Below are 12,947 nucleotides of genomic sequence, written 5' to 3'. Positions count from 1 at the left end.
CAGTATGCACTCCAAGCGGGATTCGAACCGGCTACCTTCCGGTTGCCAGCCGAACACTTAGCCCATTGTGCCGTCTGTCGTTGACATGGACACGTACACCGAGATACAATGAAAAGCTTTGGTTTGCAGGCTATTCTTGATCTTGTGATACATGTACTGAACTGGATACAGACATCAATTTCATTGTACCTCGGTACATGTGACCAATAAAGTACCATACTATACCGCATCCGATCATAGGAACATAGAAACATAGAAATAGGTACAGGAGTAGGTCATTCGGCCCTTCGAGCCTGCACCGCCATTCAATATGATCATGGCTGCTCATCCAACTCAGTATCCTGTACCTGCCTTCTCTCCATACCCCCTGATCCCTTTAGCCACAAGGGCCACATCTAACTTCCTCTTAAATATAGCCAATGAAGTGGCCTCAACTACCTTCTGTGGCAGTGAATTCCACAGATTCACCACTCTCTGTGTGAAAAATGTTTTTTCCCATCTCGGTCCTAAAAGTCTTCCCCCTTATACTTTAACTGTGACCCCTTGTTCTGGACTTCCCCAACATCGGGAATAATCTTCCTGCATCTAGCCTGTCCAACCCCTTAAGAAGTTTGCAAGTTTCTATAATATCCCCCCTCAATCTTCTAAATGCTGGCGAGTACAAGCCGAGTCTATCCAGTCTTTCTTCATATGAAAGTCCTGCCATCCCAGGCATCCGTCTAGTGAACCTTCTCTGTACTCCCTCTATGGAAAGAATGTCTTTCCCCAGATTATGAGACCAAAACTGTACGCAATACGCCAGGTGTGGTCTCACCAAGACCCTGTACAACTGCAATAGAACCCCCCTGCTCTTATACGCAAATCGTTCTGCTATGCATGCTAACATACCATTCGCTTTCTTCACTGCCTGCTGCACCTGCATGTCTACTTTCAATGACTGGTGTACCATGACGCCCGGGTCTCGTTGCATCTCCCTGTGAGGAAAGGGTTAAAAGGGATGGTTGATTTAGACTAGAACTCTGAAAAATAGCTGATAGAATATTAGTGAGCTTTTAGCATAGACACCAGAAAAGCGCTGGGCAGGATCGTAACAATAAAAGAACAGGCAGAGACTTTCAAGGCTGTGAATTAACAGATAAAAACTTCAGCAGAAGCCTTTAAGGGAACTAAGGCAGAGTGGAAAAGGACTCGAGGTAACGCTCTAATGCGCAGACGTGATGAGGAACATGAATATGAAGACAACGCCCAGTATGACAAGATGCTTCATTTAAATGCACATGCGATGCATGTTGTGGGAGGTAACTTTGACGTCGGGAGGCGTTTTGGGACGCTCTCGTGGGAATGTAAACCTTAGTGCTCTGATTGGAAGGTGCCCAAAGGGGTGGGATGAGGGTGTGACAATTGTAAACTGAAATGAATAAAAATAGAGAGCATCCCCATCCTCGGGGTGTCTCTAGGGGGCGATAGTGAGAGACACCCAAATCTGCAGAATTTGAATTTGATAATAAATAACTTCTTTGTCTGACTTTGTCTCAGAAAGTGTCGTGATTGTGAGCACACATCTATATCTCACATCCCCTTTTCCTAATCGGCCACCATTCAGATTATAGTCTACTGTCCATGAGTACAACAGGTCATCATGTACATGAGTACACCAGGTAGTGGAAACGAAAAGCTGAAGGGCGTGCAGATCTTAATGTTAAAGCTGCTGAGTAAGAGCAGATAACAAGATGCAAGGTCCGCAACAATATAGATTGGACGATCGAGAATAAATCCTTTATCTTATAAGAGGTCAAGTGGCTGATAACAGCGGGGCGAAATCTGCCCCGAATCTGGTCGTACGGGCTTACAAGGTTTAATATCTTCTGCCCGACGTTAGAAGGAAGAAGTGGGAATGCGCGCGCATGGGAATAGCGTGGGTGCGATAGTCAGGATAAGAGGGGCGGGCCAAAAGGCCCGTTTCTGTGCCATGTAATCCCACCCGTTGCTTTGGATGCAGATGGGCGTGTTGGGAGAGGGGTTGGTGGCTGGCAGATGTTCGCTGATGGGAGGTACACACACCTCTGCTCATCTGCTCGTTGCTAAGTGCTATTCCTCAGAATTGAATTGAATTTATTTGTCATTCAGACCTTTCGTTCTGAACGAAATTTCAGCTCACTTGTGACGAACATTACCGCGGACAATCCGCCGGGTTTTGTTTACTACCATGTCTCAGGCCAACCGCGGGTCAATTGTCCCGCGAGGCCAATCAGTGGCCGTTCTTGTTGAGCCGGGCCGCGGTATAAGTAGGGCGAGTGGCGACATCCGCCATCGACCGCCGTGACAACAGAGAGAGAGGATGGTGAGCCCACGTGACAGAACCACCAACGCCGCCGCGTTCCATCGAACCGGGCATCCGATTGGTGGGAGGCGATGGCTACATAGCGGAGCGCTCACCAATCAAATTTCACGTCCGGTTCTATCTGTTGATCGGATGTTCCATTCACACATTGGGCGGAGGTGTCGCTAACCGAGATAACATCAAAGTAGAACAAGGACACATTAGTTCCTCATCCGCAGCTGTACCTTGCCCTCATCGATGGTGTCTTCCACAAATATTCATCGTGTGTTTTGTTGTTTATACATGTGCATTTATTGGCGGACGGGGTGTCAATTGTAACAGATCTCCGAAAATATCTATTACAATTGGGAAGGGATAAGTGATCCGTCATCTGTTACGGCCCCAGTCCATCTGGTGTCAATAATCTGTATTTGTAAATATTATCGTCTTTTATTTCTCTTCGCCGCCAGCGGGAATGTATTTCAATCCACATCGGCCAGGCCGGGTGCCAGATCGGCAACGCTTGCTGGGAGCTGTATTGCCTGGAGCACGGGATCCAGCCGGATGGACAGATGCCCAGCGACAAGACCATCGGGGGCGGCGACGACTCCTTCAACACCTTCTTCAGCGAGACGGGGGCGGGCAAGCACGTCCCACGGTGATTGGCCAGGCCGCAGGAAATGAATACTGATAGGTTCTGCATTATCACAAATCCTATCCTGACATTCGTGGAGGGCGGTATGTGTAGCGCAGGTTAATTCTCTATTTTCTGCTCCCCTCCCCCTGCAGAAGAGGTGCGGACCGGCACCTACCGGCAGCTCTTCCACCCGGAGCAGCTCATCACCGGCAAGGAGGACGCGGCCAATAACTACGCCAGAGGCCACTGCTCCATCGGCAAGGAGATCGTGGACTTAATCCTGGATCGTATCCGGAAGGTGGTAAGTTGATTCGCAATAGAATCTCACAGAATCCCTTCACTATCACCGCACACCAGGGAGCTTCCTATCCGGGAGCACCCTGAGTATTTCTATTGTGCTCTGACCATACCTTGAAACCATGACCCTTCTACCTTGACATTTTCAACATGGGAAATTGGTTCTGAAAAAACGATTCCTACCCCCGCCTTTCATATATTTTATGCAGTTCTATCACGTCTCCCCTCGACCGTGCATGTTTCAGAGAACATAGTCCACATGTGTCCGACCTCTCATGAGAGCTTCTTCTTATCCAGTCTACATCACAAGATTAGATATTGTTCAGTCAGAGATGAACACACTTCTCGGCATCTTCATTAGATGCAGCGAGATCGGCAGCTGTACATCGTTTATGCAGTTGAGGCCATTTCAGTAGATGTTCCGTTCTTTGCGGTTCAATACCACATTCGGAGGTGACATAGTTGGAGTTAAACTCCTACTTGTTCAGGAACACTTAGACACTGCCAACACCAGTTCTCAATCGATTGAGGCATTTCCATCTGGCCCAACTTGTGTGTGCACCAGGTGGGAGTTAATCACTTGCCGTTAGTCCCATGGTATTTGAGGGAGATAGAGTGGATATTCTATCACCCCATATGGAGGCTCGTGCTTAACTTGTTGTAATGCCAGCCTCAAGCGGCGTCGCACAGTGAAGACCACTTTACCTCGACACTAGTCGGCCCGGAAATTGTGTCAGGCCAAGCATTGGATGTCGTTCATCTGTAGTCTGCCGCTAGTGCTCCTTCATGCTGGATCCTGCTCATCTGCTGTCTAGCGGGGCTATGCCTGAGAGCGAATAGTGTTAATTATGTAATGTTAGTGTCGGTGGGGGCGCTGCATGTCGGCAGCCCTGCTAGCAGCATGCCCGTTTCTTTCAACCGGGGCTTCAGCTGCGGGCGCAGCGCGGATTCTCGGCGTGAAGCGGGCGAGCCCTCGCTAGGGCTCGCCGGAGGGGAGCGCTCCGTTCACTGGCCCGCGGCAGCTTGGGGCCGCGGTCTGCAGAGTTCCGGCCAGCGCGACGTCTGCAGCCTGGGATCCCTCGTTGGGGACCAGGGAGCGGAAGAACCTTCCACTCCAACTGCCGGCCCGCGGCCAACTTCTACTGCGGGCGCGGCATGGACTTACCATCGGGAGCGGGGTACCTCGCTGGGGATCCCTGGAGGGGAGCTTCGACTTCGACTGCCGGACCTGCGGTATGCGGCGCTTCTGACTGCGGCGCGAACATTAAATCACCGACCGCTGGCGTGCGGCCTACACCAACCTGAAACCGCGGTCTCCCGTGGGGGAGGCACCGATTCAGGACTTACCTTGACTTTCATTCATCTAGTTGCCCGCAGCGACGGCTGCGGAGGGTTGAGGTCCCGACCACGGGGGGAAATGGAGGAGGACTGGCCAAATGTTGTGCCTTCCACCAGAGTGATGAATGCTGTGGTGGATGTTGGTGTTAAATTCTTATTGTGATTTAGTGTGTTCTTTTTCATTGTACCGCTGCTGGCAAATTCATTTCACTTGCACTTTATGTGCAATGTGACGATTTAAACCGTATTGTATTGTATTGTATTGTATTGTAATATTCTCTAATTTGTGAAGCATTCTTTCTAGTAATCCTCTTCTGCAACTTCATCCAAGCCGCCACGGCATTCACCGAAGACTGCAACCGGAAATGTATTGTACACACCGAATGAGACCTAACCCGAACTTTATTTACACGTCAGAACAAACTTAGGGCCCTCGCATTCACTCGTGGGATGCCAATTATACCTAAGACTTTCGAAAGCCATTTCGACAGTTGGGTCGGGCCCAATGCAAAGAAATGAAATGAGATCCGACTGCCATTTTGCTCTCTATGTAAAGTGTTGAGTGGAAGAGAAAGAACAATTTAATTCGTTCTCCCCAAAGCCATCCACTTATGCCCAACCGTAATGGTAACTAGGTAGCTCACGAACGTCATATGCGGGTTTCCATTGACAATTTCCGCGTTTCTCCCCCTACAGGCTGACCAATGCACTGGACTGCAGGGGTTCCTCAACTTCCACAGTTTTGGCGGCGGCACCGACTCGGGCTTCACGTCCCTCCTCATGGAGAGACTCTCCGTCGACTACGGCAAGAAATCTAAGCTGGAGTTTTCTGTAGATCAGTGCATGCTCCTTTAACATAGTGACCTCACCACTACTAACCACTCCCCATTGTCTCTTGTATAATTGTAGCTTCCCCACCTCCAGCTCGCTCTCTAGCTCCAGTGATGACCACGACCAGCTAGTGCATAGTGTGTGTAGTGCTTATAATAAAGTTATCTAGTAAAATACTTTGTGTGACAAGCAAGTCATTTTACATAGTGTCACAGCGGTAGACTCGCATCTCCTGTTCATCGGCTTTATTTTTATTATTTGCTTTATCCCAGTTGTGTCCCCCAGTTGTGTTTTTTATCATGTCCAACTCGTGTCGTCGTCCCGACACGCTCGTTTTTGAGTCGGACATCGTCCACCGCTGGACTGTCTTCCAGCGCGACTATGAACACTATATTGCAATCGCTCATCCTGATGCCACTCCTGCTGTACAGGCTCACCTGCTCCTCAACCTGGCTGGTCCGGAGGCCATGGAACACTATGCCTCGTTCGAGTTCGCCCCTGGTGAAGACCGTCGCGACCCGGTATGTCTCATGGCTAAATTCACTGCCCTCTGCGATATCCCTACCAATAACATTATCGAGCGCTTTAAGTTCTCCCAAAGGCGTCAGATTCCCGGTGAGCATATTTACGATTTCATTGCCTCTTTGCGTCATATGGCTCGGCGGTGCCGCCTTGAAACGATAACCCCGGACGAAATGATCAGGGATGTCCTGGTCAACGGTCTCCTGAACTCTAAGCTGCGTGACGAGTTCCTGATGAAGCCTGATCTAACGCTAAGCTATGCATGCCGCTCGCATGGCCTCTGCTGTTGGCTCCGTATATCAACCGGTGTTCCAGGACATCAACTTCACCGGTGCTGCTGGCCGCCGGCGGATCAATGGCCCGCCACGCCAGGGCACCGCCGCTGCGCCCGCTAAGGTCACCCCCCGTCGCTGCCCAAATTGCAATTTCTCTTCCCACCAATTCAACGTTTGCCCAGCGCAGGGTAAAACTTGTCATTCCTGCGGGAAGCTGAACCGCTTTTCTGCAGCATGTCGATCCCGTGGGAAACCTGTCCCTGCTCCAAGAAGGAGTCTAAACAACCTTGTGGACTCTGGTAGCGCGCCTGGTTCCCAGTACCAGTCGGATGAACCCCCTGACTCTGATACGAGCTCCTCCCATGGTGATTCAACTGTGTTTTCGCTTTTGGGTGCACCTGCATTGATAATGGATCCCTCTGTACATGTTATGGTGAATGGCCACTCCTACCCTGCGAAGGTCGATACTGGTGCTTTTGCCAATGTTATGTCTGTTAGCCTCTTCAAGCAGATAAGATCTGGGGAGAGGGTTACTCCCGATGACTCCCGCCTTCATGCCTATGGGCGAGGTGTTCTGGTCCCTGTGGGGAAGGCCACGTTTATCTGTACAGTTCTTGAGACCTCTCGGCTCCTCACTTTTCTCCTGCTGGATTCTGAAAACGTCACCCTGCTGGGCGCCCGTGCATGCCAGGACTTTGGCTTGGTCTCTTTCCACCGCGACATCCACCTGGTGCAGGCCCCCATGGACCCCCTGAGCGAGTACCCCGACCGTTTTGATGACGTTCTGGGCAAATTGCCCTGTGCTTACAAAATCGTTGTTGACCCGGGGGTCAACCAGGTGATTAGACCGGCCCACCGCGTCTCTTTTGCCATGAAGGGCCGCGTGGAGTCCACACTACGTGACATGGTGGCCATGGGCATCCTCAAGGAGGTGAGTGCTCGCACCCGGTGGGTCTCCACCATGGTCGTCGCTGCCAAGAATGACAAGAGCGAGATCAGGATCTGCATTAACCCGAAAGACCTGAACCTTGCCATCAAGCGCCCGCACTACCCCATGCGGACAGTGGAGGACGTCGCTGCACAGGTCGGTCCGGCCACAGTCTTCTCGGTCCTAGATGCCAAGAGCTCCTTCTGGCAGACCCCTCTGGATGAACGTTCCTCCTTCCTGACCACCTTTATCACACCCTTCGGCAGGTTCCGTTTTCTCCGCATGCCTTTTGGGATCAACTCAGCAAGCGAGGTTTTCCAGCGCACCATGGAACAGCTGTTTGCCGGGTTGCCGTGCGGTATCATCGTGGATGGCATCCTGGTGTACGGGAGGGACGTCACTGAGCACGACCTGCACCTCCGCCAAGTCCTGGACAGGGCTCGTGAGATCAATCTCAAACTCAACCCGAAGAAGTGTCGGTTCCGCGTTCCGGAAGTCACTTAGGTAGGCCACGTTTTCACGGCCGGGGGTCTAAAGCCAGACCCCCAGAAGACGGCAGCGGTCACCGAAATGCCCGCTTCCACCGACGTGCCCGGCCTGCAGCGCTTTCTGGGCATGGTCAACTACCTGGGGAAGTTCATACCCGACCTCAGCGAACTGAGTGCTCCCCTGAGGGAGCTGATCAAGAAGGACAATGCCTGGGTCTGGCTCCCGCATCACCAGTCAGCATTCGTGGCCCTGAAGTCCAAGCTCGCACGCACCCCGACTCTCAAGTTCTTCGATCTAAACAGACCAATTGTCCTCATGCGATGCATCTCAGTTCGGCCTCGGTGCCGCCTGCCTGCAGCTCCATGACGACCAGCAGCTGCCTGTTTCCTATGCTTCTCGCACCATGACCCCTGCTGAGCAGCGCTACGCTCAGATCGAGAAGGAGCTCCTTGCCGTGGTGTTCGCCTGCTCCAAATTCAAGGACTACATTCTGGGCAACACCTTCACCATTGAAACTGACCTCCAGCCGCTGGTATCTATCTTGAACAAGCCCATCCATGTTGCCTCTTCCCGTTTGCAGCGGATGATGCTGCAGCTCCAGCGTTTCACGTTCCAGATTGTGTACCGCAAGGGCAAGGATATGTTCGTGGCCGACACATTGTCCCGTGCGCCGCTCCCTTCCGTTGCCCGCCATCCATACGAATCGTCTGACCTGATGGTACTGAACGTTAACATTGTTCCTTCCCAGCAGATGCAGTCCCTGGTCAAACACACTGCCGCTGATCCTGCCCTGCAAAAGCTTGCGGGCGTCATCCGCCGTGGCTGGCCTGACCGACGCTCTTCCCTGCCGGCTGGTGCCGTGCCCTACTTCCTGGTTCGGGATGAATTGGTGCTGCACAACGGTGGTGAAGGGTCACAAGGTCGTGGTGCGCATGGCTCACGACATCCGGACAGGCTCCCCGCCTGCGCTGCCTGCAACAGTCTCCTGCCTCATCAACAGCGCCAACCTCTCATGCAGCAGCCGGCTCCCGAGTTGCCGTGGATGGCTGTCGCCACTGACATATTCGAATGGCGTGGCAAACACTTCCTGGTCCTGGTGGACTCCTACTCCAGCTGGTTCGAGGTGGACCAGCTGCTTTCCCTCACGTCTGCTGCCGTCATCGGGAAGCTTCGCCGCCACTTTTCAACCTTTGGGTCCCCGGTGACTCTCCAATCCGACAACGGCAGCCAGTTTTCAAGCGCAGAGTTCCGTGCCTTCGCCGCCCGTTGGAACATTCGCCACATCACCAGCAGCCCCGAGTACCCGCAAAGCAATGGCCTTGCGGAGTGCGCTGTCCGCAGCGCCAAGGAGCTGCTGGAACATTGTCGGCTTTATCATTCTGACTTCTACCTTGCCCTCCTCAACCTCCGCAACATTTCCCGGGATCCCGCACTCGGTTCGCCTAGCCAGCGCCACATGTCCCGCACCACTCGCTCTCCTCTCCCGGTCTCTCAGCAATCCCTCAAGCCCACGGTCCGGAGCCCTGCCGCTGTCAAGGAGCGCATCATCGAGAAACAGGCCATCAAGAAGCACTCCTTTGACAAGTCGTCCCGTCTCCTTCCCCGTCTGTTCCCGGGCCAGGTTGTCCGGATACAGTCCCCCTCCGGTCACCACCGGCTGGCCGTTGTCGTTGGCAATGCTGACTCTCCCCGGTCATACCTGGTTGACTACGAGGGCACCGTGTAACGTCGGTCCCGCCAGCGCCTGCTGCTTGTCAACGAGCCTGCTCCGCCTCCCGCAGACCCGTTTTCACCGCCTGTACCTTCCCCCCTGCCCGAAACTCCTCCTGCCCCTGTCACTCCTCGCATGCCCCGGAAACTGCCCTCTCAGCTCTCTGTGCCCCGCTCACGCCAGCCTCCTTCTCCTGCCTCGCCTGCGAGTGTACCTGTTTCGCCTCCCCGTTCTCCTCGTTCCCCTGGGCGCTTTCACCCGGATCGCCCGTCTCTGTCCCTGCCCCCGTCCCTGCGGCTCCTGCGGTTGAGGGGGAAGGCAGGTTGCGCACCCGCTCTGGGCGGTTGGTCAAGCAGCCTGTCCGTTACGGGGTGTTTGAGTAGCCTGTATCATGATATGTTTTAACTGTTCCCTGCGCGGTTTCTAATTCTAGCGTATGAGCCGTGGTCGCTCTGTGCAAGTGCAATGCTTTTGTTTCCAAGAGGAAGGATGTAGATCAGTGCATGCTCCTTTAACATAGTGACCTCACCACTACTAACCACTCCCCATTGTCTCTTGTATAATTGTAGCTTCCCCACCTCCAGCTCGCTCTCTAGCTCCAGTGATCACCACGGACAGCTAGTGCATAGTGTATGTAGTGCTTATAATAAAGTTAACTAGTAAAAGACTTTGTGTGACAAGCAAGTCATTTTACATTTTCCGTCTACCCGGAGCCGCAGATCTCCACCGCCGTGGTCGAGCCCTACAACGCGGTGCTGGAAACCCACTGCACCCTGGAGCATTCCGACTGCGCCTTCATGGTGGACAACGAGGCAATTTACGACGTGTGTCGGCGGAACCTGGACATCGAGCGCCCCACCTACACCAACCTCAACCGCCTGATCGCGCAGATAGTGTCGTCCATCACCGCCTCGCTGCGCTTCGACGGCGCCCTCAACGTGGACCTGACTGAGTTCCAAACCAACCTGGTCCCCTACCCGCGCATCCATTTCCCGCTCGCCACCTACGCGCCCCTGATCTCGGCCGAGAAGGCTTACCACGAGCAAATGTCGGTCCCCGAAATAACCAATGCCCGCTTCGAGCCGGCCAACCAGATGGTGAAGTGCGACCCTCGCCAGGGCAAGTACATGTCGTGCTGCATGTTGTACCGTGGGGACGTGGTGCCCAAGGACGTCAACGCCGCCATCGCCACCATCAAGAGCAAGCGCAGCATCCAGTTCGTGGACTGGTGTCCAACCGGGTTCAAGGTAAGTGAAGGGGTTGAGACAACATCGTGTACACCCGGTGGAGGAGGGCATTGGCTATGTTTGTCAGATACCTCAGGTAAACGGCACAGCTAGAAATGCTAAGTAGATGTCACTGTATTGATCGACAATAATTGAACAAGGACCTCCCCCTCTTTCACCACTGTGCCCTCACTACTCAACGCCCCAACACTATGTTGTCATCCTATGGGGACGTTCTCATCGGGTCCTACCAATCGCAGGAGCCATCCTGTCCTAATGCGGGCGCAGGGGATGGAAGAGAGTCGGTAGATTTGTAGGAATGCATGTGCCTGGAGACGGTGGGCCGAAGTATCTCTTGCTATCCGGTAATCGATCTGTAAAAATAATCCAGGTAACATTGACCTTCTGATAGGGGAAGAAGTAAAGAATTGGGATAATCTCTTAATTGACACATTTCCCTTTCCAGCGCGCTCGCCCGGGGAACAGAGGCTTTGCAGTGCACCCCAAAACACGTGGTTCACACTGCGAAGATTAGATTAGATTAGATTAGACTCCTTTATTGTCATTCAGACCTTTCGGCCTGATCGAAATTATGTTGCCTGCAGTCATACACAGAATCAATAAAAACAAAACATACAATAAACACAAATTAAGCATCCACCGCAGTCTCAGCTCCGAGCCCCGCTGCATCAGCTCGAGGCCGCCGCCGAAAGCCAGAACGCCGCACCAGCAAGTCGGGCCACCGCTGCCTCAGCCCCGAAAACGGCCAGCCTCTCGTTGGTGAGTCCTGGCTGGCTCTGCCTCCGGAGCCTCGGGGTCGGTCGCAGGTTGGAGGCCGCCAGCTCCGCCATTAGGCCTCAGCGTAGACGGAGGCAGAGAAGGGGGATACGACACGAAAAAGTCGCATTCCCGCCCCCCCCCCTCTAACACAATCCAACAAACTAAAACTTAACAAAAACAAGACAAAAAAAACAACAGAAAAAAGTAAAGACAGACGGACTGCAGGCGAGCCGCAGCTGTTAACAGCGCCGCCATTTCGGGATGGGTTGGGAGGAGCTCGCTTGTTCACATGGGCCCAGGAAGTGAAATTGAATATCCACACTTTCCCTACCCCCGCAGGTGGGCATCAACTACCAGCCCCCGACGGTGGTGCCTGGGGGCGACGTGGCCAAGGTACAACGCGCCCTCTGCATGCTGAGCAACACCACCGCCATCGCCATCTCCTGGACCCGCCTGGACCTGAAGTTCGACAAGATGTACGCCAAGCGGGCCTTTGTTCACTGGTACGTCGGCGAGGGGCTGGAGGAAGGGGAGTTCCAGGACGCGAGGGAGGACATGGCGTCGCTGGAGAAGGATTACCAAGAGGTGGCCCTGGATTCCACCGAACTCGAAAGGGCAGAGGAGGAATGAGAGTAGTAGACGCAATATCTTAAAATTAAAATGTTTAATCAAATGCCACATTTATGCGATAGAGCAACTTTAGATTTAGAAAGTAGGTAATTTCAGCATTGTAATTTCAAAAATAAATTTATTTTTAAAAAAAATTCCATGTGGAAGTCTATCTGCTTGTCTTTGGAAAATCCCGAGGACATTTTCTCCATATGGGAATGAGAGACGCTGGCTGGCAGCAGAAGAACGATTGCCACATAAATGTCTAGCATGAGGCGGTCATATCAGTGCGAAACTGACTAATATAAACCATATAACCATATAAACCATATAACAATTACAGCATGGAAAAAGGCCATCCATGCCCTACAAGTCCATGCCGAACACTTATTTTCCCTTAGTCCCGTCTACCTGCACTCAGAACATAACCCTCCATTCCTTTCCCATCCATATACATATCCAATTTATTTTTAAATGGTAAAATCGAACCTACCTCCACCACCTCCACTGGAAGCTCATTTCCACACAGCTACCACTCTCTGAATAAAGAAGTCCCCCCGCATGTTACCCCTAAACTTCTGTCCCTTAATTCTGAAGTCATGTCCTCTTGTTTGAATCTTCCCTACTCGCAATGGGAAAAACTTATCCACGTCAACTCTGTCTATCCCTCTCATCATTTGAAAGACCTCTATCAAGTCCCCTTAACCTTCTGCGCTCCAAATAATAAAGACCTAACATTCAACCTTTCTCTGTAACTTAGTTGCTGAAACCCAGGCAACATTCTAGTAAATCTCCTCTGAACTCTCTCTATTTTGTTGACATCCTTCCTATAATTTGGCGACCAAAATTGTACACCATACTCCATAATTGGTCTCACCAATGCCTTGTACAATTTTAACATTACATCCCAACTCAATGCTCTTTCTCAAGGCTATCACACCATAAACTTTATTTACCACCCTATCTACATGTGATTCCACATTC

The 12,947-nt window shown here is 52.3% G+C and overlaps 1 pseudogene; it reads left to right on the top strand.

Annotated features, from left to right (window-relative positions):
* The window catches only part of LOC116967571, a 39,184-nt pseudogene extending 27,200 nt beyond the window's left edge, over positions 1-11,984 (top strand).
* Positions 11,985-12,947: the final 963 nt, after the last annotated feature.

The sequence above is a fragment of the Amblyraja radiata genome, chromosome 40, assembly GCF_010909765.2.
Source record: "Amblyraja radiata isolate CabotCenter1 chromosome 40, sAmbRad1.1.pri, whole genome shotgun sequence".
NCBI classification, from domain to species: Eukaryota; Metazoa; Chordata; class Chondrichthyes; order Rajiformes; family Rajidae; genus Amblyraja; species Amblyraja radiata.
The sequence above is the reverse complement of the archived record's forward strand: the minus strand, read 5'-3'. Positions and strand labels throughout refer to the sequence as shown.